The following is a 26,918-nucleotide window of genomic DNA, read 5'->3' as shown; positions in this document are numbered from 1 at the left end:
TACAGCTGGTGGGCTGGCATTTCACTTACTCATGGCTGGTGGGCTGGCAGCCCAGTCACTCACAGCTGGTGGTGGCAGTTCACTCAGTCACCCCTCTTCCCTTCTCCCCCCACTCTGCTCCATGCCATTCCCCTCCCCCACATGCATTCAGTCCATCTCCCCTCAATCTCCCCCCATGCACTCTTAGTGGCTCTCCACACGCACACACACACACACACGCACACACACATTCACACAGACACACACACACACACACAGATACTCAGACACTCACGCAGACACACACTCAGACACACATCCAGACACTCCATATAACCATATAACCATATAACAATTACAGCACGGAAACAGGCCATCTCGGCCCTACAAGTCCGTGCCGAACAATTATTTTCCCTTAGTCCCACCTGCCTGCACTCATACCATAACCCTCCATTCCCTTCTCATCCATATGCCTATCCAATTTATTTTTAAATGATACCAACGAACCTGCCTCCACCACTTCCACTGGAAGCTCATTCCACAGCACTACCACTCTCTGAGTAAAGAAGTTCCCCCTCATGTAACCCCTAAACTTCTGTCCCTTAATTCTGAAGTCATGTCCTCTTGTTTGAATCTTCCCTATTCTCAAAGGGAAAAAGCAATTCCTATAATTGGGCGACCAAAATTGTACACCATACTCCAGATTTGGTCTCACCAATGCCTTGTACAATTTTAACATTACATCCCAGCTTCTATACTCAATGCTCTGATTTATAAAGGCTAGCATACCAAAAGCTTTCTTTACCACCCTATCTATATGAGATTCCACCTTCAAGGAACTTTGCACAGTTATTCCCAGATCCCTCTGTTCAACTGCATTCTTCAAATCCCTACCATTTACCATGTACATCCTATTTTGATTTGTCCTGCCAAGGTGTAGCACCTCACATTTATCAGCATTAAACTCCATCTGCCATCTTTCAGCCCATTCTTCCAAATGGCCTAAATCACTCTGTAGACTTTGGAAATCCTCTTCATTATCCACAACACCCCCTATCTTGGTATCATCTGCATACTTACTAATCCAATTTACCACGCCTTCATCCAGATCATTGATGCACATGACAAACAACAAAGGACCCAACCCAGATCCCTGAGGCACCCCACTAGTCACCTGCCTACAACCCGACAAACAGCCATCCACCATTATCCTCTGGCGTCTCCCATTCAGCCACTGTTGAATCCATCTTGCTACTCCTGCATTTATACCCAACAGTTGAACCTTCTTAACCAACCTTCCATGAGGAACCTTGTCAAAGACCTTACTAAATTCCATATAGACAACATCCACTGCTTTACCCTCGTCAATTTCCCTAGTAACCTCTTCAAGAAATTCAAGAAGATTAGTCAAACATGACCTTCCAGGCACAAATCCATGTTGACTGTTCCTAATCAGACCCTGTTTATCCAGATGCTTATATATATTATCTCTAAGTATCTTTTCCATTAATTTGCCCACCACTGAAGTCAAACTAAAAGGTCTATAATTGCTAGGCTCTTAGAACCCTTTTTAAACAATGGAACAACATGCGCAGTACGCCAATCCTCGGGGACTATTCCCGTTTCTAATGACATTTGAAATATTTCTGTCATAGCCCCGGCTATATCTACACTAACTTCCCTCAATGTCCTAGGGAATATCCTGTCAGGACCTGGAGACTTATCCTCTTTTATATTTTTCAAAAGTGTCAGTACTTCTTTTACTTTGAAACTCATAGTATCCATAGCTACTCTATTAGTTTCCCTTACCTCACATAATTCAATATCCTTCTCCTTGGTGAATACCGAAGAAAATAAATTGTTCAATCTCTCCCCCATCTCTTTTGGCTCTGCAGATAGCTGTCCACTCTGTCTCTCCAATGGACCAATTTTATCCCTCGTTATCCTTTTGCTATTAATATAGTGTATATAGCACTCATACACAGAGACACAGTCAAACACTCACACACATACACAGACACTCACACATACACACACTTATACACGGACACTCACACACTCATCCACAGACACTTTCACAGACACAGCAACTCGTACATACGCACGCACAGACAGACGACGCGCACACACACTTTAGAAGCAATAGAGATACTATCTGCAAGCATTTTAGAACCAATAGACATTTTTTTGCAAGCTTTAGAACCAATAGACATTTTTTTGCAAGCTTTAGAACCAATAGACATTTTTTTGCAAGCTTTTAGAACCAATAGACATTTTTTTGCAAGTTTTAGAACCAATAGACATTTTTTTGCAAGCTTTAGAACCAATAGACATTTTTTGCAAGCTTTAGAACCAATAGTCATTTTTTTGCAAGCTTTAGAACCAATAGACATTTTTTGCAAGCTTTAGAACCAATAGACATTTTTTGCAAGCTTTAGAACCAATAGACATTTTTTGCAAGCATTGTAGAACCAAGAGTCATTTTTTTGCAAGCTTTAGAACCAATAGACATTTTTTTGCAAGATTTAGAACCAATAGACATTTTTTGCAAGCATTTTAGAACCAATATATTTTTTGCAAGCTTTAGAACCAATAGACATTTTTGCAAGCTTTAGAACCAATAGACATTTTTTGCAAGAATTTTAGAACCAATAGTCATTTTTTTGCAAGCTTTAGAACCAATAGACATTTTTTTGCAAGCTTTAGAACCAATAGACATTTTTTTTGCAAGCTTTAGAACCTATAGACATTTTTTTGGAAGCTTTAGAACCAATAGACATTTTTTGCAAGCTTTGGAACCAATAGACATTTTTTGCAAGCATTTTAGAACCAAGAGTCATTTTTTTGCAAGCTTTAGAACCAATAGACATTTTTTTGCAAGATTTAGAACCAATAGACATTTTTTGCAAGCATTTTAGAACCAATAGATTTTTTGCAAGCTTTAGAACTAATAGACATTTTTTGCAAGCTTTAGAACCAATAGACATTTTTTGCAAGCTTTAGAACCAATAGACATTTTTCGCAAGCTTTAGAACCAATAGACATTTTTTGCAAGCATTTTAGAACCAATAGATATTTTTTTGCAAGCTTTAGAACCAATAGACATTTTTTGCAAGCTTTAGAACCAATAGACATTTTTTGCAAGCATTTTAGAACCAATAGACATTTTTTTTGCAAGCTTTAGAACCAATAGACATTTTTTGCATGCATTTTAGAACCAATAGACATTTTTTGCAAGCTTTAGAACCAATAGACATTTTTTGCAAGCATCTTTGAACCAATAGAGACATTTTGTGCAAGCTTTAGAACCAATAGACACTTTGTGCAAGCATTTTAGAACCACTAAGGGCACTCTCATTTGAGTAGACATGTGTTCAGTGTTATTCACAGCTCAGAGAAACGTGACCCTCTGCCTTCCTCCATCTTGAAGATTGAGTGAGGCACACCACTTCCTGGTTTTATAGTCCCTCCCCCCTGCCGCCAGTGGGGGCAGCAGATAGAATGGGGAATTTAGTAAAAACATTAATATCTCTGTCATTTTACATCGACGGGAAAAATCCTCGGCACACATGCGGCTGAGGGGGGCTCTGAGCAAGGTGGCCAAAAATGACGGCCGTAGGTGGCGGCGCTCTCTCGGAAATCGCAGCACAGACAGCCAAAAGCGGTCAAGAACAGAGATTTAGTAATATAGATATTCCACCTCCACTGGTAAAGCAGACGGTGAAACCAGATAGGGTTAAAGGGGTTAAAATTGCATCCTCGGCAAAACTTCTCAAAATATGGAAGCCAACTAAATTTCTACACAAATTATTTTTCAGGAATCTTCATAGTCATAAAGACCATTTTGCTAGGCATATTTTCGAAAATTGTGCAATATATAATTTATACTAACCCGTCGTCTTTTCTCTAAGTCCGTCAAGCCCTAAAAAATGCAAGAAGATAAAAAAACATTAATCTGTTGAAAGATTCCGTTTGGTTTATTGTCACCGAAGTACAGTGAAAAGCCTTAGTTACGTGCTATCCAGTCAATGGAAAGACTATACATGATTAGAATTGAGCCATCCACAGTGTACAGATACATGATAAGGGAATAGCGTTTAGTGCAAGGTAAAGCTGGTAAAGTCCTATCAAGAATAGTCTGAGTGTACACAAAGAGGTAGATAGTAGTTCAGGACTGCTCTCTGGTTGTGGTAGGAGGATTCAGTTGGAAACACCTGATAACAGCTGGAAATAAACTGTCCCTGAATCTGGAGGTGTGCGTTTTCACACTATCACTTCTATACCTTTTGCCTGATGGGAGAGAGGGGAAGAGGGAGTGGCCAGTGTATGACTCGTCCTTGATTATGCTGCTTGCCTTGCCGAGGCAACATGAGGTATAAATGGAGTCAATGGAAAGGAGGTTGCTTTGTGTGATTGTGAGATTGGACAATACTCTAGAATTACAGAGTCCTAGAAGGGCTGAAGTAGATTACAATTAAATTCACCTTGCTTCCAAACTAGGAGATCAAAATTGAATAGCAAGCAGGATTTTATATATACAGTAGCCACAATATTTTTACATGATGCGTCAAAGGTTACAGGGAAAAGGCAGGAGAATGGGGTTGAGGGGGAAAAAATAGATCTGCCATGATTAAATGGGGGAGCAGACTCGATGGGCCGACTGGCCTAATTCTGCTTCTATGTGCAGTCTTTGTGCAATCTCGTTTATACTGCGTAAGCAAATGGGCCAATTACCAAAATTGCCTAAACTCTGCAATGGGCGGCATCATGGCGCAGCGGTGGAGTTGCTGCCTCACAGCGCCAGAGGCCCGGGTTCAATTCAGACTGCGGGTGCTGTCTGTACGAAGTTTGTTCGTTCTCTCTGTGACGGCGTGGGTTTTCTCCGGGTACTCTGGATTCCTCCCACACTCCAAAGATGTGCAGGTTTGCAGGTTAATTGGCTTTAGTAAAGATTGTACATTGTCCCTCGTGTGTAAGATAGTGCTAGTGGATCACTGATCGGCATGGTCTAGATGGGCTGAAGGGCCTGTTCTCTAAACTATACGACAGTATCTCTAAACTAAACAACATTCAGAATGCAATTTAAAAAGTGATAGGCTCGCAAGAGAGTCTGTTTAGTAATTTAGCAGTGAGACTGGGCCCGCAACTGTCCTCCACTATGACCCTGAGCACGGGCACACCACAGGGCTGTGTACTGAGTGCTCTACTCCCTCTTCACACACGACTGTGTTCCTGCATTCGACACTAACACCATCGTCAAGTTTGCAGATGACACAACAGTGATTGGGCTGATCACCAATGGTGATGAAACAAAATACAGAGCGGAGGTGCAGAACCTGGCGGACTGGTGCGCATGTAACAACTTGTCATTAAACACCTCCAAGAGCAAGGAGCTGATTATTGAATTCAGGAGGTTACATAATGGAGAATACACCCCAATCTCCATCTACGGGGACAGTGTGGAGAGAGTGTCCAGCTTTAAGTTTCTGGGCACTCACATTTCAGAGGACCTCACATGGTCCACCAACACCGCTGCGCTGGTCAAGAAGGCACAGCAACGACTGTTCTTCCTGAGAACATTAGAAAAGACTGGTCTGCCCCAACAACTGCTGACAACCTTCTACCGTTGCACCACAGAGAGCATATTAACGTATGGCATCTCTGTGTGGTATATTAGCTGCACGGAGGCGGAGAGGAGAGCTCTTCAGCGCATCGTCCACAGAGCGCAGAAGATCATTGGGACACAGCTACCAGCCTTGGTGGGCATCTACCACACACGGTGCCTCAGGAAGACCGTCATCATCCATAAAGACTCCTCACACCCTTGTAATGGACTGTTCGAACTACTTCCCTCCGGCAGACATGACAAGGCCTTCTACGCCCGAACCTCCAGACTCAGGAACAGCTTCATTCCCAGAGCTATAGCAGCTCTGAACCGGCCCTGCTGAATGCCCCGCACCCCCCCTGGACTGTCTCCCTCGGATGGTGACGTCGCACAGACACATCTGCACTTTAGTCTGTTTGAACTGTCTTGACTGTTGAAATGTTCTTTTTACAAACCATGTTCTCGGGGTATCTAAATCTAAATGTTATTAGTTATTTAAGTTATGACATCGGATGGAAGCTGCATACCAAATCTCGTTGCACTTATGTGCAATGAGAATAAAAGACAATATTATTATTATTAATTTCAGGCAACCTGGCTCCATTAAATTACTGAAGCAATGCAGTATACTCTTTGTGCAGGAGGGATCTGTAGATGCTAGCTTAGACCGAAGATAGGCACAAAGTACTGGAGCAACTCATTGGGGCAGGCAGCATCTCTGGAGAAAAGGAATGGGTGACGTTTCGGGTCAAGATTCTCCTTCAGACTCAGACTTCTTCAGAAGAAGAATTTCGCCCCGAAACGTCACCCATTCCTTCTCTCCAGAAATTCTGCCTGTCCCGCTGAGTTATCCCAGCATTTTGTGCCTGTCTTCGATGTAAACTTTGCTCTGCCTTGGTTGCTTTGATCACCTTCAAACAACCTTCAGTGATGCCATAACTGTAGCAAGGAACAGCGAGAAAACCGCAGCTAGGAATCCCGACCCGTAGCCCTACTTACATCGACATAGTCAGGGAACGCGGAGTCCAGCATCATCAAGTCAGTCAAGAATGTTCTCAGAAATGGCACGGTGCCTTGCATCACTCCCTGGGGAATTCAGGCAAAATTAGTCAGTGAACATGCTGAATAGTGCATTTCTTAAACATTCCGACTGCCCGCTGCCTCATCTTTTGTATTAAACCAAATTGGTTTGGAATTTATCATTAAAACAATATAATATCCTTAGATAATCTACTTGGATATCTGGCAGCATTGCTGCCTTGCAGCGTCAGAGACCCAGGTTCAATCCTGACTATGGGTGCAGTCAGTATGGAGTTTGTACGTTCTCCCCAAGACTGCGTGGGTTGGCTCCGGGTGCTCCGGTTTCCTCCAACACTCCAAGGACATGCAGGATTATAGGTTAATTTGCTTTGGTTAAATTGGCCTGAGTGTTAGTGTCAGATAGTTAAGGATGTGGGAGGAACCAGGGGAAACCCTGACAGGGGGAATGTGCAAACTGCACACCGTTAGCGGCCGAGGTCAGAATGGAAATGATACAGTGCGGGAACAGGCTCTTCAGCCCAACTTGCCCACACCGGCCAACAATTTCCCAACAGCCCGTGTTTGATCCATATCCCTCCAAACCTGCCCTGTCCATGTACCAGTCTAACTGTCTCTTAAACTTTGGGATAGTCCCAGCCTCAACTACCTCCTCTGGCAGCTTGTTCCATACACCCACCATTGTTGGTATTGTACTGTGATTTCAGTAAAGCAGTGAGTGGAGATGGGGGGGGGGGGGGGGCTTGAAAAGTGATGGTGGCAGGACAAAGCCTGGACAAGCCATCAGTGGAGACTAGTGAGGGAGGGGGTCTTTGGCAGATGGGTGGTGTTTCAGTAAAGCTTTTTTCTTCTGTGTCCCCAATTCTGCATTTATTCCTCCACAAACACACACGCACACACACAGCAAAAATCCAGCTCCCTTTGACATAGAAGAGGAATTAAAAGTGGTGCAGCGGGTACAGCTGCTGTCTCATAGCGCCTGAGACAGTCCACCACATTCCCACCGAGGGCCCACCGGTACACGCCCGCGCGCGCTGTCTCCCGCCCGATAAACTGCGCATCGCACGAGACGAGTTCCAACTTATGGAGAACCCAGGGATCGTCCAGCGGTCGGATAGCCCCTGGGCTTCCCCGTTACACATGGTGCCCAAAGCGTCCGGGGGTTGGAGAACTTGCGGTGATTACAGGCGTTTGAACACGGTAACCACATCCGATCGGTACCTAGTCCCGAACATCCAGGATTTCTTGGTCCATCTGGAAGGTGCGACCTTCTTCTCGAAGGTTGACCATATTTGCGGGTATAATCAAATCCCGGTCCACCCCGACGATGTCCCTAAAACGGCCACCATTACCCCTTTTAGCCTTTTCGAAATGGCTCAGAATGCCTTTTGGCTTGAAGAACGCTGCTCAGGCATTCCAAAGGTGAATGGATCAGGTCGGCCGGGGTTTGCCGTTCATTTTCATCTACCTGGATGATATCCTGGTGGCCAGCAGCTCACAGGCAGAGCATGTCAGGCACCTCCGCCTACTTTTCGAACGGCTGCGCAAACATGGGTTGGTGATCAACCCCGCGAAGTGCCAGTTCGGGTTGCGCTCCATTTCTTTCTTGGGTCATAGCATCACCTCCCACGGTGCGTAGCCACTGCCCGAGAAAGTCAACGCTATCCGTCGCTTCCCCAAGCCCCTATCGGTCAAGGAGTTTATCGGGATGGTTAACTTCTACCACCGATTCGTCCCGTCAGCAGCCACCATCATGCGGCCGTTGTTCCAATGCCTGGCTGGTAAGCCCAAGGACCTGGTCTGGTCTAAGGAGGCACAGAAGGCGTTCGAGGGGGCTAAAACCGCATTGGCCAACGCCACTATGCTGGAACACCTTAGGGCGTCATCCCATACGGCCTTCACCATAGACGCTTACGACGTCGCGGGAGGTGCCGTCCTCAAGCGTAGGTAGTTGCTGGGTGCCGCTGGCATTTTTCAGCAGGCAGCTGCGAGCCCCCGAAGTTAAGTATAGCACTTTCCACCGGGAGCTCCACGCACTTTACCGAGCGATCCGCCATTTTCGCTATTTCCTGGAGGGGCGCGCTTTCACTGCATTCACAGATCACAATCCACTAACGTTCACCTTGACCAAGGTATCTGACCCCTGGTCTGCCAGACAGCAACGGCACCTCGCTTACATTTCCGAATTCACGTCCGATATTCGGCATGTGGCAGGGAAGCTGAACGTTGTGGCTGACGCGTTATCCCGTCCAGCGCTGCCCGAAGTCTCAGCGCTTAACCTAGGGGTTTATTATAAGGAGCTGGCCGCTGCCCAACAGGTAGATGCCGGTATGGAGGTTTACCGCAATGCTGAATCAGGGCACAAGCTGAATCAGGGCTTAAGGGGTTGGACAGGCTAGATGCACCTCTTTTGGGGAAGGTGCGACCTGTACAGAAAGGACGGGTTGCACTTGAACTCAAAGGGGACCAATATCCTGGCGGGGAGATTGCAAAGGCTACTGGGGAGACTTTAAACTAGTATGGTTGGGGGGAGGGACTCAAATTAGGAAAGCTAGCAGTCAGTGTGTGAAGCAGGGGGCAGAGAATGGTAGCACTCTGACCCAAAATGTAGGGGAGAGAGAAGAAAAAGAAAAAAATCAGAGAATAAGAGAGGGTGGGTTTCTTAAATGTGTATATTTTAATGCTAGGAGCATTGTAAGAAAAGTGGATGAACTTAGAGCCTGGATTGACACCTGGAAGTATGATGTTGTGGCGATCAGTGAAACATGGTTGCAGGAGGGCTGTGATTGGAAACTAAATATTCCAGGATTTCGTTGCTTCAGGTGTGATAGAATTGGAGGGGCAAGAGGTGGAGGTGTTGCATTGCTTGTCAGGGAAGATATTACAGCAGTGCTTTGGCAGGATAGATTAGAGGGCTCGTCTAGGGAGGCTATTTGGGTGGAACTGAGAAATGGGAAAGGGGTAGCAACACTTATAGGGGTGTATTATAGACCGCCAAATGGGGAGCGAGAATTGGAAGAGAAAATATGTAAGGAGATTGCAGATATTAGTAGTAAGCACAAGGTAGTGATAGTGGGAGATTTCAATTTTCCACACATAGACTGGGAAACACATTCTGTAAATGGGCTGGATGGGTTGGAGTTTGTAAAATGTGTGCAGGATAGTTTTTTGCAACAATACATAGAAGTGCCTACTAGAGAAGGGGCGGTACTGGACCTCCTGTTAGGAAATGAGATGGGTCAGGTGGCAGAGGTATGCGTTGGGGAACAGTTCGGGTCCAGTGATCACAATACCATTAGTTTCAATATAATTATGGAGAGGGACAAAACTGGACCTAGGGTTGAGATTTTTGATTGGAGAAAGGCTAACTTTGAGGAGATGCGAAAGGATTTAAAAGGAGTAAATTGGGACAGTTTGTTTTATGGGAAAGATGTGGAAGAGAAATGGAGTACATTTAAAGGTGAAATTTTAAGAGTACAGAATCTTTATGTCCCTGTTCGGTTGAAAGGAAATCGTAAAAATTGTAAAGAGCCATGGTTTTCAAGGGAAATTGGACACTTGGTTCGGAAAAAGAGGGATATCTACAATAGTTATAGGCAGCATGGAGTAAATGAGGTGCTTGAGGAGTATAAAGAATGTAAAAAGAATCTTAAGAAAGAAATTAGAAAAGCTAAAAGAAGATATGAGGTTGCTTTGGCAAGTAAGGTAAAAGTAAATCCGAAGGGTTTCTACCGCTATATTAATAGCAAAAGGATAACGAGGGATAAAATTGGTCCATTAGAGAGTCAGAGTGGCCAACTATCTGCAGAGCCAAAAGAGATGGGGGAGATATTGAACAGTTTCTTTTCTTCGGTATTCACCAAGGAGAAGGATATTGAATTATGTGAGGTAAGGGAAACAAGTAGAGTAGCTATGGAAACTATGAGGATCAAAGAAGAGGAAGTACTGACACTTTTGAGAAATATAAAAGTGGATAAGTCTCCAGGTCCGGACAGGATATTCCCTAGGACATTGAGGGAAGTTAGTGTAGAAATAGCAGGGGCTATGGCAGAAATATTTCAAATGTCATTAGAAACGGGAATAGTGCCGGAGGATTGGCGTACTGCGCATGTTGTTCCATTGTTTAAAAAGGGGTCTAAGAGTAAACCTAGCAATTATAGACCTATTAGTTTGACGTCAGTGGTGGGCAAATTAATGGAAAGAATACTTAGAGATAATATATATAAGCATCTGGATAAACAGGGTCTGATTAGGAACAGTCAACATGGATTTGTGCCTGGAAGGTCATGTTTAACTAATCTTCTTGAATTTTTTGAAGATGTTACTCGGGAAATTGATGAGGGTAAAGCAGTGGATGTTGTGTATATGGACTTCAGTAAGGCCTTTGACAAGGTTCCTCATGGAAGGTTGGTTAAGAAGGTTCAATGGTTGGGTATTAATGGTGGAGTAGCAAGATGGATTCAACAGTGGCTGAATGGGAGATGCCAGAGAGTAATGGTGGATGGTTGTTTGTCAGGTTGGAGGCCAGTGACGAGTGGGGTGCCACAGGGATCTGTGTTGGGTCCACTGTTGTTTGTCATGTACATCAATGATCTGGACGATGGTGTGGTAAATTGGATTAGTAAGTATGCAGATGATACTAAGATAGGTGGGGTTGCGGGTAATGAAGAAGAGTTTCAAAGTCTACAGAGAGATTTATGCCATTTGGAAGAGTGGGCTGAAAGATGGCAGATGGAGTTTAATGCTGATAAGTGTGAGGTGCTACATCTTGGCAGGACAAATCAAAATAGGACGTACATGGTAAATGGTAGGGAATTGAAGAATGTAGGTGAACAGAGGGATCTGGGAATAACTGTGCACAGTTCCATGAAAGTGGAATCTCATGTAGATAGGGTGGTAAAGAAAGCTTTTGGTGTGCTGGCCTTTATAAATCAGAGCATTGAGTATAGAAGTTGGGATGTAATGTTAAAATTGTACAAGGCATTGGTGAGGCCAATTCTGGAGTATGGTGTACAATTTTGATCGCCTAATTATAGGAAGGATGTCAACAAAATAGAGAGAGTACAGAGGAGATTTACTAGAATGTTGCCTGGGTTTCAGCAACTAAGTTACAGAGAAAGGTTGAACAAGTTAGGGCTTTATTCTTTGGAGCGCAGAAGGTTAAGGGGGGACTTGATAGAGGTTTTTAAAATGATGAGAGGGATAGACAGAGTTGACGTGGAAAAGCTTTTCCCACTGAGAGTAGGGAAGATTCAAACAAGGGGACATGACTTGAGAATTAAGGGACTGAAGTTTAGGGGTAACATGAGGGGGAACTTCTTTACTCAGAGAGTGGTAGCTGTGTGGAATGAGCTTCCAGTGAAGGTGGTGGAGGCAGGATCGTTTTTATCATTTAAAAATAAATTGGATAGTTATATGGATGGGAAAGGAATGGAGGGTTATGGTCTGAGCGCAGGTATATGGGACTAGGGGAGATTATGTGTTCGGCACGGACTAGAGGGGTCGAGATGGCCTGTTTCCGTGCTGTAATTGTTATATGGTTATATGGTTATGCAGGAAGATTGTTCCCGATGTTGGGGAAGTCCAGAACAAGGGGTCACAGTTTAAGGATAAGGGGGAGGACTTTTAGGACCGAGATGAGAAAAACATTTTTCACACAGAGAGTGGTGAATCTGTGGAATTCTCTGCCACCGAAGGTAGTTGAGGCCAGTTCATTGGCTATATTTAAGAGTGAGTTAGATGTGGCCCTTGTGGCTAAAGGGATGTGGTATGGAGAGAAGGCAGGTACAGGATACCGAGTTGGATGATCAGCCATGATCATATTGAATGGCGGTGCAAGCTCGAAGGGCCGAATGGCCTTCGCCTGCACCTATTTTCTATGTTTCTATGTATGCTGGCTAAGGTTCCCTGTGGCGCCGCCGGCGTGCAGGTCCTTTGCGATATCTCCACGGGCAAAGCCCGTCCCATTGTCCCAGTCGCTTGGCGGCAGCGGATTTTCGACACTATCCACAGCCTAACGCACCCGTCCATTCGCGCCACCTCTGCCTTGGTCGCAGTGACGTTTGTCTGGCACAGGTTAAGGAAGCAGGTCGCAGCATGGGGTCGTTCCTGCATCCCATGCCAGACCTCCAAGGTGCAGAGACTTGTGCACCCGCCAGTCCAGGATTTTGCCGTCCCGGACGGCAGGTTCCTGCACATTCATGTTCACCTGATAGGTCCCTTGCCGTGTTTGCGCGGGGCTACTCACTTACTGACCATCGTGGACAGGTTCACCAGGTTGGCGGAGGCAATACCGTTAACGGATACCTCTACTGAGGCATGCGCGAGGGCCATTGTCTCCAATTGGATCGCTCGTTCCGGGGTCCCCTCAGATATTACTACCGATCGTGGGGCCCAGTTCACGTCCTCCCTATGGTGCGGTATGGCGCAGCTGTATGAAGCGAAGTTACATCAGACTACCGCTTGTCACCCAGAGTCCAACGGGTTGGTTGAGCGTTTCCACAGGCACCTCAAGTCGGCGTTGAAAGTTCGACTCACCGGCCCAGATTGGGTCGACCAGTTACCTTGGGTCCTCCTAGGCATCAGAACAACGCCTGAGGAGGACCTCAAAGCCTCCTCAGCCGAGTTGGTTTATGGCTCCATATTTGCGAGTTCCCGAGGATTTCTTGCCTGTCCCCCAGGACCAAGAAGTCCCGGTTTCAGCGTTGTTAGCGGACCTTCGCGAGTGGCTGAGACCGTAAGCGTGGAACAGCAGGGCCTTCAGCCCTTCGTATTTGCCGATGGACGGCGGGTCCCTGATGTAGGGCAACAACCTCGAGGCACAGTCCTGCGGCAAAGCCCCCACCACATGGAAATACATTGTGTCATCCACCACGATGCGATGAAGGTGGAACTGTGCCTCAACATAGGCGAACCACACCTGAGGTTGATCAGGCCAAAAGGCTGGCAGTTTGAAGGCCGGTGAGCCCTGCCTCGTGCTGGCCGATTCTGCAGGAACACTCTCTTCCTGCATAATTCTTCTTGTCTAACGACGGATAGACAGGTCGGGGTCACCAATTTTGCGGTCTGAAGAACGACAACTAGGGCTTCCAACAGATCTTTATTCAAAAGTTCGATTTCCAGTATACAGGTTCTTTAGACACGTCTGCCCTCAACGGTGGCCAGCGCTGAACTAACGCACGCAAGCAAAAACCGCGCGAAACAAGTGGCCCCTCCCGAGGCATGTGACCGCGGCTTCCGAATGCCAGGTTCGATCTCTGCGTACGCCAGCAGGCGCCGCTACAATTTACCTTTAGAAAGGAGATGACGAGGAATTTCTTTAGTCAGAAGGTGGTGAATCTGTGCAATTCATTGACACTGACGGCTGTGGAGACCAAGTCAATGGATATTTTTAAGGTGGAGATAGACAGATTCATGATTAGTATGGGTGGTGTCAGGGGTTATGGGAAGAAGGTTGGAGAATGGGGTTGAGAGGGATAGATGGGCCATGATTGAATGGCTGAGTAGACATGATCGGTCAAATGGCCTAATTCTGCACATATGACATGAACCTATAACATATGATTTATGATATTAAGCAGCTGCCGTCCAAAAGATAGTGCAAACAAAGCAGGTGCAGGTGGATTATAATTGCAGCCTGAATCCCACACAGCTGATAAACGTTATCATTCAGAATAAAAAAGCATAACAACAGGTGGTAGTTGAGTGAATATTTACACAGAGGTACTGTCATCGAGTCATTGATACAGTGTGGAAACTGGCAATTCGGCTCAACTTGCAAACACCGGCCAACATGTCCCAGCTACACTAGTCCCACCTGCCTGCATTTGGTCCATATCCCTCCAATCCTGTCCTATCCATGTACTTATCTAAAGGGCCTGTCCCACTTAGGCGATATTTTCGGCGACTGCCTGCGACTGTCACAGTCATAGCAGGTCGCCGAATTACCGCTGAGTTACTCCAACACTTCAATCAATCAATCAATCAACCTTTATTGTCATCTTGCAAGCAACAGTTGTACAGTGCAAAATGAAAAGACGTTTCCCAGGGATTAGCGGAGCATCACACATGAAATTTACAACATTTCACACATAATAACACTAAAAACAATCCAGTCCCTGATGGAACAGTATAAATAGTTAAAAGCAGGTAAAACACAACGTTAAAATACAATAAACCAATCATAAAAATGTCCGGGGCAGCTGATTTGAGTGGCCAGTGCCATTATTAAAGTGGCCAGTGCCAGTTTTAAAGTGTCCGTGCCAGCCACAGAATCAAGTGACTGTGAGTACAGAGTGACTGTTTAGCAGCCTCACAGCCTGTGGTAGGAAGCTGTTTAGCAGTCTTGTAGTCCGGGCTTTGATGCTTCGATATCTCTTGCCTGATGGCAGGAGATCCAGGTGTATGTGGAGGGGGTGCAGTTTGTCCTTAGCAATTCTCTGAGCTTTTTTCAGACAGCGGCTCTGGAACAGTTCTTGTACCGAGGGTAGGGAGATGCCAATGATCCTCTCTGCTCCCCTCACTACCCTCTGCAGAGCCTTCCTGTCCGAGGAGTTGCAGGTGGAGTACCACGTATTTATGCAGTACGTGAGTACAGACTCCACCGTACCCCTGTAGAAAGTCCTGAGGATGTTGGTGGGGAGTGAGGCCTGTTTTAGTTTCCTCAGGAAGTGCAGTCGCTGATGGGCCCGTTTGACGGTCCCAGTGGTGTTCCTGGACCAGGTGAGGCTGTCTGTAATTTGCACACCGAGGAACTTTATGCTCTCCACTCTCTCCACTGGGGTGTCACTGATGTTGAGGGGTGTATGCTTTGGCTGCGCCCTCCTGAAGTCGACAACCATCTCCTTCATTTTGTCGACATTTAATTCTAGATTATTTTTGCCGCACCAGTCCACTAGTTGTTTTACTTCCTCCCTGTACATTGATTCGTCGTCTCCGCTGATGAGTCCCACCACTGTTGTGTCATCCGCGAATTTTATGATCATATTGTCCCTGAATCTGGCAGCACAGTCATGTGTGAGCAATGTGAACAACAACGGGCTGAGCACACAGCCTTGAGGGGAGCCGGTGCTCAGCGTGATCGAGCCTGAAGTGTTCTTGCCAACACGGACTGACTGCGGTCTCTCTGTCAGAAAGTCCAAGATAGAGTTACACAGGGTGGTGTTGAGGCCCAGCAGGGTTAGTTTCTCCACAAGTCTCTGTGGGATGATGGTGTTAAACGCTGAGCTGAAGTCAATGTACAGGATTCTGGTGTATGAGTTTTTGTTTTCCAGATGCGTGAGTACTGTGTGCAGCGTGGTAGAGATGACATCCTCTGTAGAACGGTTGGGGCGATAGGCAAACTGGAGGGGGTCTAACGATGAGGGGAGGCTGGCAGTAATGTGAGGTTTCACCAGGCATTCAAAACACTTCATTATTATTGGGGTCAGGGCGACAGGGCAGTAGTCTTTTAGGCAGGCAACCACTGGTTTCTTCACTATGGGGATTATCGTGGAAGTTTTGAGGCATGTGGGGACAATGACTTGACTAAGGGAAAATGTCTTGACTTACTACTCTCCACATGATTCCAGCATCTGCCGTTCCTCGTGTCTACTTTTACTGTTTGATTGGTCTACAATAATGATTGATCTATATTGATTAACTGCCAGCCACTGCTTTAATCCATTACAAGTAATTTTGACAACCATTTAAAGTCCCACCATGCTGGGTGTGACGTACCTTCATTAGCAACTCCTGACTCCTCTCTTGGTTGTTCTCATAGGAGAAGATTGTTGAAAGCTATTCAAACATCAACATGCTGTCCCTAATAAAAAGAATGATACAAGGAGGTTACACCAGGCGGATTAATCATCTGCTAGCAAGGCGTCTGAGATGAAGTAAATAATAGCGTTACAGAGATTGTGGTATTTACAGAACCTGAATGTTACTCAATGTTGGTTTCTCAATACAGGTTGGCAGTGCTAGAGTTTTTGCCTCACAGCACCAGGGACCTGGGTTCAATCCAGGCTACGGATGCTGTCTGTGTGGTGTTTGTATATTCTCCCCGTGACCGTGTGGGTTTTCTCCAGATGCTAAGGTTTCCTCCCAGACTCCAAAGGCGTACAGGTTTGGAGGTTAATTGGCTTCTGTAAATGGTCCCCAATGTGTAGGTTAGAACTAGTGTACGGGTGATTATTGGTTGGTGCGGACTTGATGGGCGAATGGGCCCCCGTGGAGCTACACGCTCGAAGACCATGGGCCTACCCAGTAGGCCCAACTCGCATGCTGGAGACCAGGGACTCGCCTGCCGCAGATGGCTCGGATCGCCCACCCAGAGTGGAGGGAGTGGGCCGGAGGGCCGGTGAACAGACCAGCTGCGAGAGTGAGTGCGCAGTCCAGACGGGGATGTGGCCACTGGAGGCCCTGCAACATCCTGGACCGGGCGCCGCTTCAAGAAGCTGAGCACGTGGACCGCTTGCGGCCTACAGCGGTGGAGCAGCGGCGGAGGACACCGCGGCTATGCTTGGCCAGGCCTGGACTGTGAACGAAGAAATTGTTTCAAACATGGCACCACCAGCATTATATGCACAATGAATTCCATTATGTAGTGGTTAATTGCCTATGGGACAATTAATAAATATACACTTAACTATTTTCATGCTGTATCTCTGAAGTAAAACTAATTATGGCAGCTAGCCAAATTTCATTGCTGCCCAAACATCAGGGGAGGATCAAGGTGTCTGTGGCTTGGAGTTCCAATTGCAGGCACATGCTTAAGAAAGATTTAACACATTCCATTAGCCGGCAGAGGTTTGCAAATGCTTTGTATTGTTGGCAACCATGCTTGTATAATAAAGCCAACATAATCAAAGATTTCCTGACCCCAGTCAATCCTCTTTCTCCCTGCTCCCGTCAGGCAGAAGGTACAGAAGCTTGAAAGAGCAACGACCAGACTCAGGAACAGCTTCTTCCCCTCTGTTATAAGGTTTCTGAATGGTCCTTCCATAAGCTAGGGTACTGTCCAATTCACCTCTACCCCATTGCGAACATTGGACTATGTATCTGGAACTGGTGCGCTACAATGCGGAGACCTATATTCTGCACTCTGTATCTATGAATTGATTTGATGGCTACTACTAAATATTTGAGATCTGTCCGTGTACACGGTGGTGCAGCGGTAGAGTTGCTGCCTCACGGCGCCAGAGACCAGGGTTCGATCCTGACTACGGGTGCTGTCTGTATGGAGTTTGTGCGTTCTCCCTGTGACCTGCGTGGGTTTTCACCAAGATCTTCAGCTTCCCCCCACACTCCAAAGACGTGCAGGTTTGTAGATTAATTGGCTTGGCATAAATGTAAAACTGTCCCTAGTGGATGTAGGAAAATGTTAATGTGCGGGGATCGCAGGTCGGTGTGGACTCAGTGGGCTGATGGGCCTGTTTCCGCGCTAAAAATAGCGATAAACTGGTCCAAAGGGAGCAGGAATGAATTTGCAATCCATCCACCACATAACTTATGTTTTTTAAGAAAAAAACAGGCCAAAGAGAAATGAACTTACTTGGAAACAGTGTCCTAGGTCCTCTTCAGCCTGTAGATGGAGATTGACTGCATGGCTGACACAATAGCCTGGAGCGAGGAGAAATTCCTCATCATCCTGCATTCCTGAATGGAAAACAAGAGATTTGTCCATCAGTGGTTGCTGGCTTCCTGATGGCTCAGGGTTTATGAACTCGGCTCCGATGAGGAGAGTCAGCTGTGACAATACTACAGCGGTACGATTATGTGGAAAACATTTAGACTGGGTAACCCGAGGCTTGTTATTCACCTCAGCTCTACACTTCAATGCCGACCGACCACCTTCCGACAGCAGTGGCCATCGGTGGCTGGGGTCAAGGACATCGACAGAGACTTAAGAAGTGTTAGAAAACATAACTTCTGGAGTGTTTTCACTGTTGTGGGTGGGGAGTGGGGAAGGTGGAGGGGCAGAAAGGGAAGCCTTTCTTTCTACCCATTGTTGGATTAAAGGAGGTAGCAACGGCGACATTAATTGGCCTGTCCCACTTACGTGTTCTTAGCACGCAAATTACGCGACCTCGTGGTCCCGTTGAGCCGCGACGTTTCCGCGAAGGTCACGCGCGACTTCATTCAACCGCACAGCCGCCTGGAGCGCGTGACGTCATTTGAAGATGGACACAAAATGCAGGAGTAACTCAGCGGGACCGGCAGCATCTCTGGAGAGAAGCAATGGGTGATGTTTCGTGTCGAGACTCTTCTTCAGTCTGAAAGAAGAGTCTTGACCCGAAACGTTACCCATTGCTTTGCGTGCCAAGGACACGTAAGTGGGACAGGCCCTTAACACCTCATGTCCATGACCCATGCATATGATAATGATTGAAGAAGGGTCAAAACAAAGGAGGGTCCACAGAAAATAAAAACTAAATGTTTATACGATTTACTGCTCTGGGAGGGAAACTGCTTTTCATCTCTAAGCCAATGTAATTTTACAAGGGCAGCGGTGGTGCAGCAGTGGAGTTGCTGCCTCACAGCACTTACAGCACCAGAGACCTGGGTTCAATCCTGACTACGGGTGCTGTTTGTACGTTCTCCCCATGACCTGCGTGGGTTCTCTGAGATCTTCGGTTTCCTCCCACACTCCAAAGACGTGCAGGTTTGTAGGTTTCGAAAAAATACAAATTGTCCCTAGTGTGTATAGGACAGTATTAGTGTAGCGCAGACTCATGGGTTAAAGAGCCTGCCTGCACACTTTAAAAATGTGAAGATAGACTCAAAGTGCTGGAGTGAAGGAATAGGTGACGTTTTGGATCAAGACCCTTCTTCAGACTTATATCAGACTTAAAAATCTGAAGAAGGATTGCTTTTATGCATTGAAAAAATGGCAATATTGTTTTTGCTTTGTTAATACTCACATACAAACACATACTGAAGCATGGATTGTTAAGTATGTAACTACTGTGTATTTTCCTTCAGCAGTCTTGCTGCTTTACTTCAGGGAAATGAATAACGAAAGGCTTGGCTTGGTTATATGAGGCAATGGTTGAGATCTGGCTTGTAGCCAGGGCAGGTCAAGGGTGGAACAGTGGTAGAGCTTGCAGTGCTTACGGCGTCAGAGACCCCGGTTCGATCCTGACTATGGGTGCTTGTCTGTGTGGAGTTTGTATGTTCTCCCCGTGACCTGCGTGGGGTTTCTCCGAGAGCTTCTGTTTCCTCCCACACTCCCAAGACATTCAGGTTTGTAGGCTTATTGGCTTGGTATAAATGTAAACATTCTCACTGATGCAGGATAGTGTTAATGTGTGGCAATCGCTGGTCGGAACGGATTTGGTGGGCCGAAGGGCCTGTATCTCTAAAGTAAACTATACTAGTTTGTAGGTTAATTGGCCTCTGTATATTGTCCCGTGTGTAGAGAATGGATGAGAAAGAGGGATAACGTAGAACTAGTACGATCGGCATGGACAAGGTGGGCCGATGGACCATTTTAAAAACTGCACGATAATCGCGGAAGCAAGTTAATGAAATCCAGATACGTGGATGCCAAATAGCTTGTACAATTAAGTGAAACAAGGGAACAAAGCAAAGTGGGTCTGAAGATAGTTTCTCAACCTGAAAAGTCACCCATTCCTTTTCTCCAGGGATGCTGCCTGTCCCGCAGTTACGCCAGCTTTTTGTGTCTATCTTTGGTTTAAACCATCATCTGCAGATCCTTCCTAATCAAAGCAACCACAGCATATTTAACAGAACACAGCAATGCTCAAAAAGCACCCAGAGTGAAGCAGTCTTGTTTATTTGCATCTAATGGAAATAATTTGTAGCTTATGTCAAGCTTACAAACCAGGATGCAGAGGTTTCATTCAGAGATACAGCATGGGAACAGGCCATTCAGCCCACTGGGTCCATGCTGACCATCGATCACTCCGTACACTAACACTATCCGGTACAATAGGGACAATTTACAATTTTACCGAAACCAATTAGCCTACAAACTTGCACGTCTTTGGAGTGTGGGAGGAAACCGGAGCACCGAGAGAAAACCTACGCAGGTCATGGGAAGAATATACAAACAGACAGCACCCGTGGTTAGGATCGAACCCGGGTCTCTGGCACTGTGAGGCAGCAACTCTACCGCTGACAGAGGCAGAACGGAGAAGCCATGTGGTTACCTCGGCAACGTCGATCCACTTCTCCATGATTTTGCCTCGTTGCCGGGGCTTCAGCTGCAGGTCCTTCAGAATGGTGCTGACGACGCACTTGGTGACGGTGTTGAACTGAGTGATGGTGGCCCGGACGGTGGGTGCGAGGTGCTCATTCCCCCTCTTGTCCCGTTTCGACCAGACGCCGCCCAGGCAGTCATCTGGGACAACCTTCTTCAACAGCTCCTGGAATTAAACGCAACAATTAAGTAAGTAAGGGGCAGTTCAATGGTAGTGATGCTGCCTCATAGCGCCAGAGACCCAGGTTCCATCCTGACTACGGGTGCTGTCTGATCGGAGTGTGTACCTTCTCCCCGTGACTGCGTGGGTTTTCTTTGGGTGCTCCGGTTTCCTCCCATGTTCTAAACATGTACGGGTTTTTAAGTTAATTGGCTAATGTAAATTGTCCCTAGTATGGATCGCTGGACCGAAAGGCCTGTTTCCGTGCTGTATGTCTAATCTAAACTAAACTAATCTACCTCCCCCAATATATGCACAATGAAACAAGGAAATTCCTATTTGCAGAAGTGCAAGAGGATAGATAACAGTCAATTGGCTTCTGTAAATTGTCCCTTGTGTGTAGAATAGAACTAGTGGGTGGGGGTCGCTGGTCGGCGTAGGATTTGTGGGCCTACCTAAATGAGGTTGCTTTGGCAAGTAAGGTGAAAGTAAATCCAAAGGGTTTCTACAGCTATATTAATAGCAAAAGGATAACGAGGGGTAAAATTGGTCCATTAGAGAGTCATAGTGGACAGCTATCTGCAGAGCCAAAAGAGATGGGGGAGATATTGAACAATTTATTTTCTTCGGTATTCACCAAGGAGAAGGATATCGAATTATGTGAGGTAAGGGAAACAAGTAGAGTAGCTATGGAAACTATGAGATTCAAAGAAGAGGAAGTGCTGACACTTTTGAAAAATATAAAAGTGGATAAGTCTCCAGGTCCGGACAAGATATTCCCTAGGACATTGAGGGAAGTTAGTGTAGAAATAGCAGGGGCTATGACAGAAATATTTCAAATGTCATTAGAAACGGGAATAGTGCCGGAGGATTGGCGTACGGCGCATGTTGTTCTATTGTTTAAAAAGGGTTCTAAGAGTAAACCTAGCAATTATAGACCTGTTAGTTTGACGTCAGTGGTGGGAAAATTAATGGAAAGGATACTTAGAGATAATATATATAAGCATCTGGATAAACAGGGTCTGATTAGGAACAGTCAACATGGATTTGTGCCTGGAAGGTCATGTTTGACTATTCTTCTTGAATTTTTTGAAGAGGTTACTCGGGAAATTGATGAGGGTAAAGCAGTGGATGTTGTATATATGGACTTCAGTAAGGCCTTTGACAAGGTTCCTCATGGAAGGTTGGTTAAGAAGGTTCATTTGGTGGTATTAATGGTGGAGTATGGGAGATCAATAGTGGCTGAATGGGAGATGCCAGAGAGTAATGGTGGATGGCTGTTTGTCAGGTTGGAGGCCAGTGACTAGTGGGGTGCCACAGGGATCTGTGTTGGGTCCACTGTTGTTTGTCATGTACATCAATGATCTGGATGATGGTGTGGTAAATTGGATTAGTAAGTATGCAGATGATACTAAGATAGGTGGTGTTGTGGATAATGAAGTAGATTTTCAAAGTCTACAGAGAGATTTATGCCAGTTGGAAGAGTGCGCTGAAAGATGGCAGATAGAGTTTAATGCTGATAAGTGTGAGGTGCTACATCTTGGCAGGACAAATCAAAATAAGACGTACATGGTAAATGGTAGCGAATTGAGGAATGCAGTTTGACAGAGGGATCTAGGAATAACTGTGCATAGTTCCCTGAAGGTGGAATCTCATGTAGATAGGGTGGTAAAGAAAGCTTTTGGTGTGCTGGCCTTTATAAATCAGAGCATTGAGTATAGAAGTTGGGATGTAATGTTAAAATTGTACAAGGCATTGGTGAGGCCAATTCTGGAGTATGGTGTACAATTTTAGGAATGACGTCAACAAAATAGAGAGAGTACAGAGGAGATTTACTAGAATTTTGCCTGGGTTTCAGCAACTAAGTTACAGAGAAAGGTTGAACAAGTTAGGTCTTTATTCTTTGGAGCGCAGAAGGTTAAGGGGGGACTTGATAGAGGTCTTTAAAATGATGAGAGGGATAGACAGAGTTGATGTGGATAAGCTTTTACCACTGAGAGTAGGGAAAATTGAAACAAGAGGACATGACTTGAGAATTAAGGGACAGAAGTTTAGGGGTAACATGAGGGGGAACTACTTTACTCAGAGAGTGGTAGCTGTGTGGAATGAGCTTCCAGTGAAGGTGTTGGAGGCAGGTTCGATTTTATCATTTAAAAATAAATTGGATAGTTATATGGACGGGAAAGGAATGGAGGGTTATGGTCTGAGTGCAGGTAGATGGGACTAGGGGAGAATACGTGTTCGGCACGGAATAGAAGGGCCGAGATGGCCTGTTTCCGTGCTGTAATTGTTATATGGTTATAAGGACCTGTTTCCACGCTGTATCTCTAAACTAAACTATACGTGATGGTGCAATTAAACATTACACTTCAAATAATGCGCTCAAATTATGTCGAATGAAAGAATTAATGGTCACTTTACCTACGCCTCTCATGATTATGTCCACTTCATTTATGTCCCCCTCAGCCTTCTACACTCCAAAGGAGTCATCATGGCCTATTCAGCGTCTCGCTATAATCTAGGCCTGCAAGTCCAGGTATCGTTTTGGCGAACCTCTTCTTCACCCTTTCCAAAATTGATGACACCCTTCATCTGGCCAAGCAACCAGCTCCACGCACAGTTGTCAATGTGTGGTCTCATAAGGTCAAGTAATAGGAGCAGAATTAGGACATGTGGCCCATCAAGTCCACTCCACCATTCAATCATGGCTGATCTATCTCTCCATCTTAACCCCATTCTTCTGCCTTCACTCCGTAAACCCTCTCACCTGCCACTTACAGAGCTGTACCATAATGTCCCAAATTTCATTATCAATACCCTTTCCTCCAAAGGTCTTCTTCGCCCTTCCCTCCCCCCTTCCCCCACATCCCGCCCCCCTCCCCCCCCCCCCCCCATCCCCACCGAATAGTCACTTTTAGTAAACCCTGCAACTTTACTCCCAGATCTCTGTTCTTTAGCACTCTCCAAAGTTCTACCATTTATTGCGCAAATTAATCTAGATCCAGCCATCAACTTGGATATCTTCCCTCATTGTCCACTGTACCACCAACTTTGATGGCATCTGGAAATTCACTAACAATTTATTAACATTAACATTAACATTAGGAAGGCCCGGTGGCACAGCGGTAGAGTTGATACCTTACAGCGCCGGAGACCCGGGTTCAATCCTGAGTGCAGGTGTTGTCTGTACGGAGTTTGTATGTTCACCCTGTGACTTCGTGGATTTTTTCCAGGAGCTCCACTTTCCTCCCACACTCCAAAGATGCGCAGGTTTGTAAGATAAATGGACTCTGTAAGTGTGTAGGGATAGAACTAGTGTACGAGTGATTGCTGGTTGGCGTGGACTCAGTAGGCCAAAGGCTTCGTTTTGTCACTGTATCTCTAAAACTAATTTACTGATGATATTATCATTCAAATCATGAATGGACCCATCGACGCTTGTGGCACACCATTGATGATAGGTCTCCAATCAGTAAAACTATATTAATTTACGAGCTTATTACTGTCATGTGTACCGAGGTACAGTGAAAAGCATTGAATCCAACGGGTCCTTTTCAGAATGGCAGGCAGTGGTGAGTGGAGTGCCGCAAGGCTCGGTGTTGGGGCCACAACTGTTTACCATATATATTAATGATTTGCAAGAGGGAATTAGGAGCAACATTAGCAAGTTTGCGGATGACACAAAGCTGGGTAGCAGTGTGAACTGCGAAGAGGATGTTAGGAGATTGCAGGGTGACCTGGACAGGTTGAGTGTGTGGGCAGATGCGTGGCAGATGCAGTATAATATAGGTAAATGTGAGGTTATCCACTTTGGTGTCCAAAACAAGGGGGCAGATTATTATCTCAATGGGGTTAGGTTAGGTAAGGGGGAGGTACAGCGAGACCTGGGTGTCCTTGTACACAAGTCACTGAAAGTTGGCATGCAGGTACAGCAGGCAGTGAAGAAAGCTAATGGAATGTTGGTCTTCATAACAAGAGGATTTCAGTATAGGATTTCAGTATAGGAGTAGAGAGGTTCTCCTGCAGTTGTATAGGGCTCTGGTAAGACCACATCTGGAATATTGTGTACAGTTTTGGGCTCCTAATTTGAGGAAGGACATCCTTGTGATTGAGGCAGTGCAGCGTAGGTTCACGAGATTGATCCCTGGGATGGCGGGACTGTCATATGAGGAAAGATTGAAAAGACTAGGCTTGTATTCACTGGAGTTTAGACGGATGAGGGGGGATCTTATAGAAACATATAAAATTACTAGACTAAGTGGGACCCATTGGGTCCCAGCATCACACAGGAGGGCTTGTCCCCCAACGCAATATTCCACCTCTCCACCAATTCCAATATTTCTGGCCAATGGGGGGGTTTCTGGAGCGCTAATATGTGTGTTGTTGGTCAAAGGGACTGGCTTCCAGAGGGCTAGTATGGACATTGTGGGCTGAATGGATTCTTGAGCTGGCAGCTCAGTCACTCTGACCAGGCAGCTCAGTTACTCTGGCCGGGCAGCTCAGTCACTCAGGCTGTTGTGCACTGAAGGAACTGGTTTCCAGAGGGCTAGTATGGACATTGTGGACTGAATTGATTTTTGGACTTGCAGTTCACTAAGTCATGGGTGGTGGGCTGGCACTTCAGTCACTTACAGCTGGTGGGCTGGCATTTCACTTACTCATGGCTGGTGGGCTGGCATTTCACTTACTCATGGCTGGTGGGCTGGCAGACCAGTCACTCACAGCTGGTGGTGGCAGTTCACTCAGTCACCCCTCTTCCCTTCTCCCCCCCACTCTGCTCCATGCCATTCCCCTCCCCCACACGCATTCAGTCCATTACCCCTCAATCTCCCCCCATGCACTCTTAGTGGCTCTCCACACACACACGCACACACGCATTAACACAGAAACACACACACAGATACTCAGACACTCACGCAGACACACACTCAGACACACATACAGACACTCATACACAGAGACACAGTCAAACACTCACACACATACACAGACACTCACACACACTCATACACAGACACACCCACAGACACAGCAACTCATACATACGCACGCACAGACAGATGACATGCACACACACTTTAGAAGCAATAGAGATACTATCTGCAAGCATTTTAGAACCAATAGACATTTTTTTGCAAGCTTTAGAACCAATAGACATTTTTTTGCAAGCTTTAGAACCAATAGTCATTTTTCGCAAGCTTTAGAACCAATAGACATTTTTTTTTGCAAGCTTTAGAACCAATAGACATTTTTTTTGCAAGCTTTAGAACCAATAGACATTTTTTGCCAGCATTTGAGAACCAAAAACAACACATTCTGCAAGCATTGTAGAACCAAAAGAGACAATTTTTGCAAACATTTTAGAACCAATAGACACTTTTTGCATGCATTTAGAACCAATAGACACTTTTTGCAAGCATTTAGAACCAATAGACATTTTTTTGCAAGCTTTAGAACCAATAGACATTTTTGCAAGCATTTTAGAACCAATGGACTTTTTTGCAAGCATTTTAGAACCAATAGACATTTTTTTGCAAGCATTTTAGAAGCAAAAAAGACACATTCTGCAAGCATTATAGAACGAAAAGAGACACTTTTTGCAAACATTTTAGAACCGATAGACACTTTTTGCAAACATTTTAGAACCAAGACATTTTTGCAAGCTTTAGAACCAATAGACATTTTTTGCAAGCTTTAGAACCAATAGTCATTTTTTTTGCAAGCTTTAGAACCAATAGACACTTTTTTGCAAGCTTTAGAACCAATAGACATTTTTGCAAGCATTTTAGAACCAATAGACATTTTTTGCAAGCTTTAGAACCAATAGACATTTTTGGCAAGCTTTAGAACCAATAGACATTTTTTGCAAGCATTTTAGAACCAATAGACATTTTTTGTAAGCTTTAGAACCAATAGACATTTTTTGCAAGCAT

General features: G+C 45.6%; 1 long non-coding RNA gene across 1 annotated transcript; it reads right to left on the bottom strand.

The window, feature by feature from the left end:
* Positions 1 to 6,603: 6,603 nt before the first annotated feature.
* On the bottom strand, positions 6,604 to 18,256 carry LOC116991214. The gene is made up of 3 exons (XR_004416712.1): positions 18,156 to 18,256; positions 16,340 to 16,424; positions 6,604 to 6,670 (listed from the first exon to the last, which is right to left on the bottom strand). It is a non-coding gene; the product is annotated as an uncharacterized LOC116991214 (long non-coding RNA).
* Positions 18,257 to 26,918: the final 8,662 nt, after the last annotated feature.

Source organism: Amblyraja radiata, chromosome 33, assembly GCF_010909765.2.
Source record: "Amblyraja radiata isolate CabotCenter1 chromosome 33, sAmbRad1.1.pri, whole genome shotgun sequence".
In the NCBI taxonomy this organism is placed as follows: domain Eukaryota; kingdom Metazoa; phylum Chordata; class Chondrichthyes; order Rajiformes; family Rajidae; genus Amblyraja; species Amblyraja radiata.
This window is presented reverse-complemented; position numbering and strand designations above follow the sequence as displayed.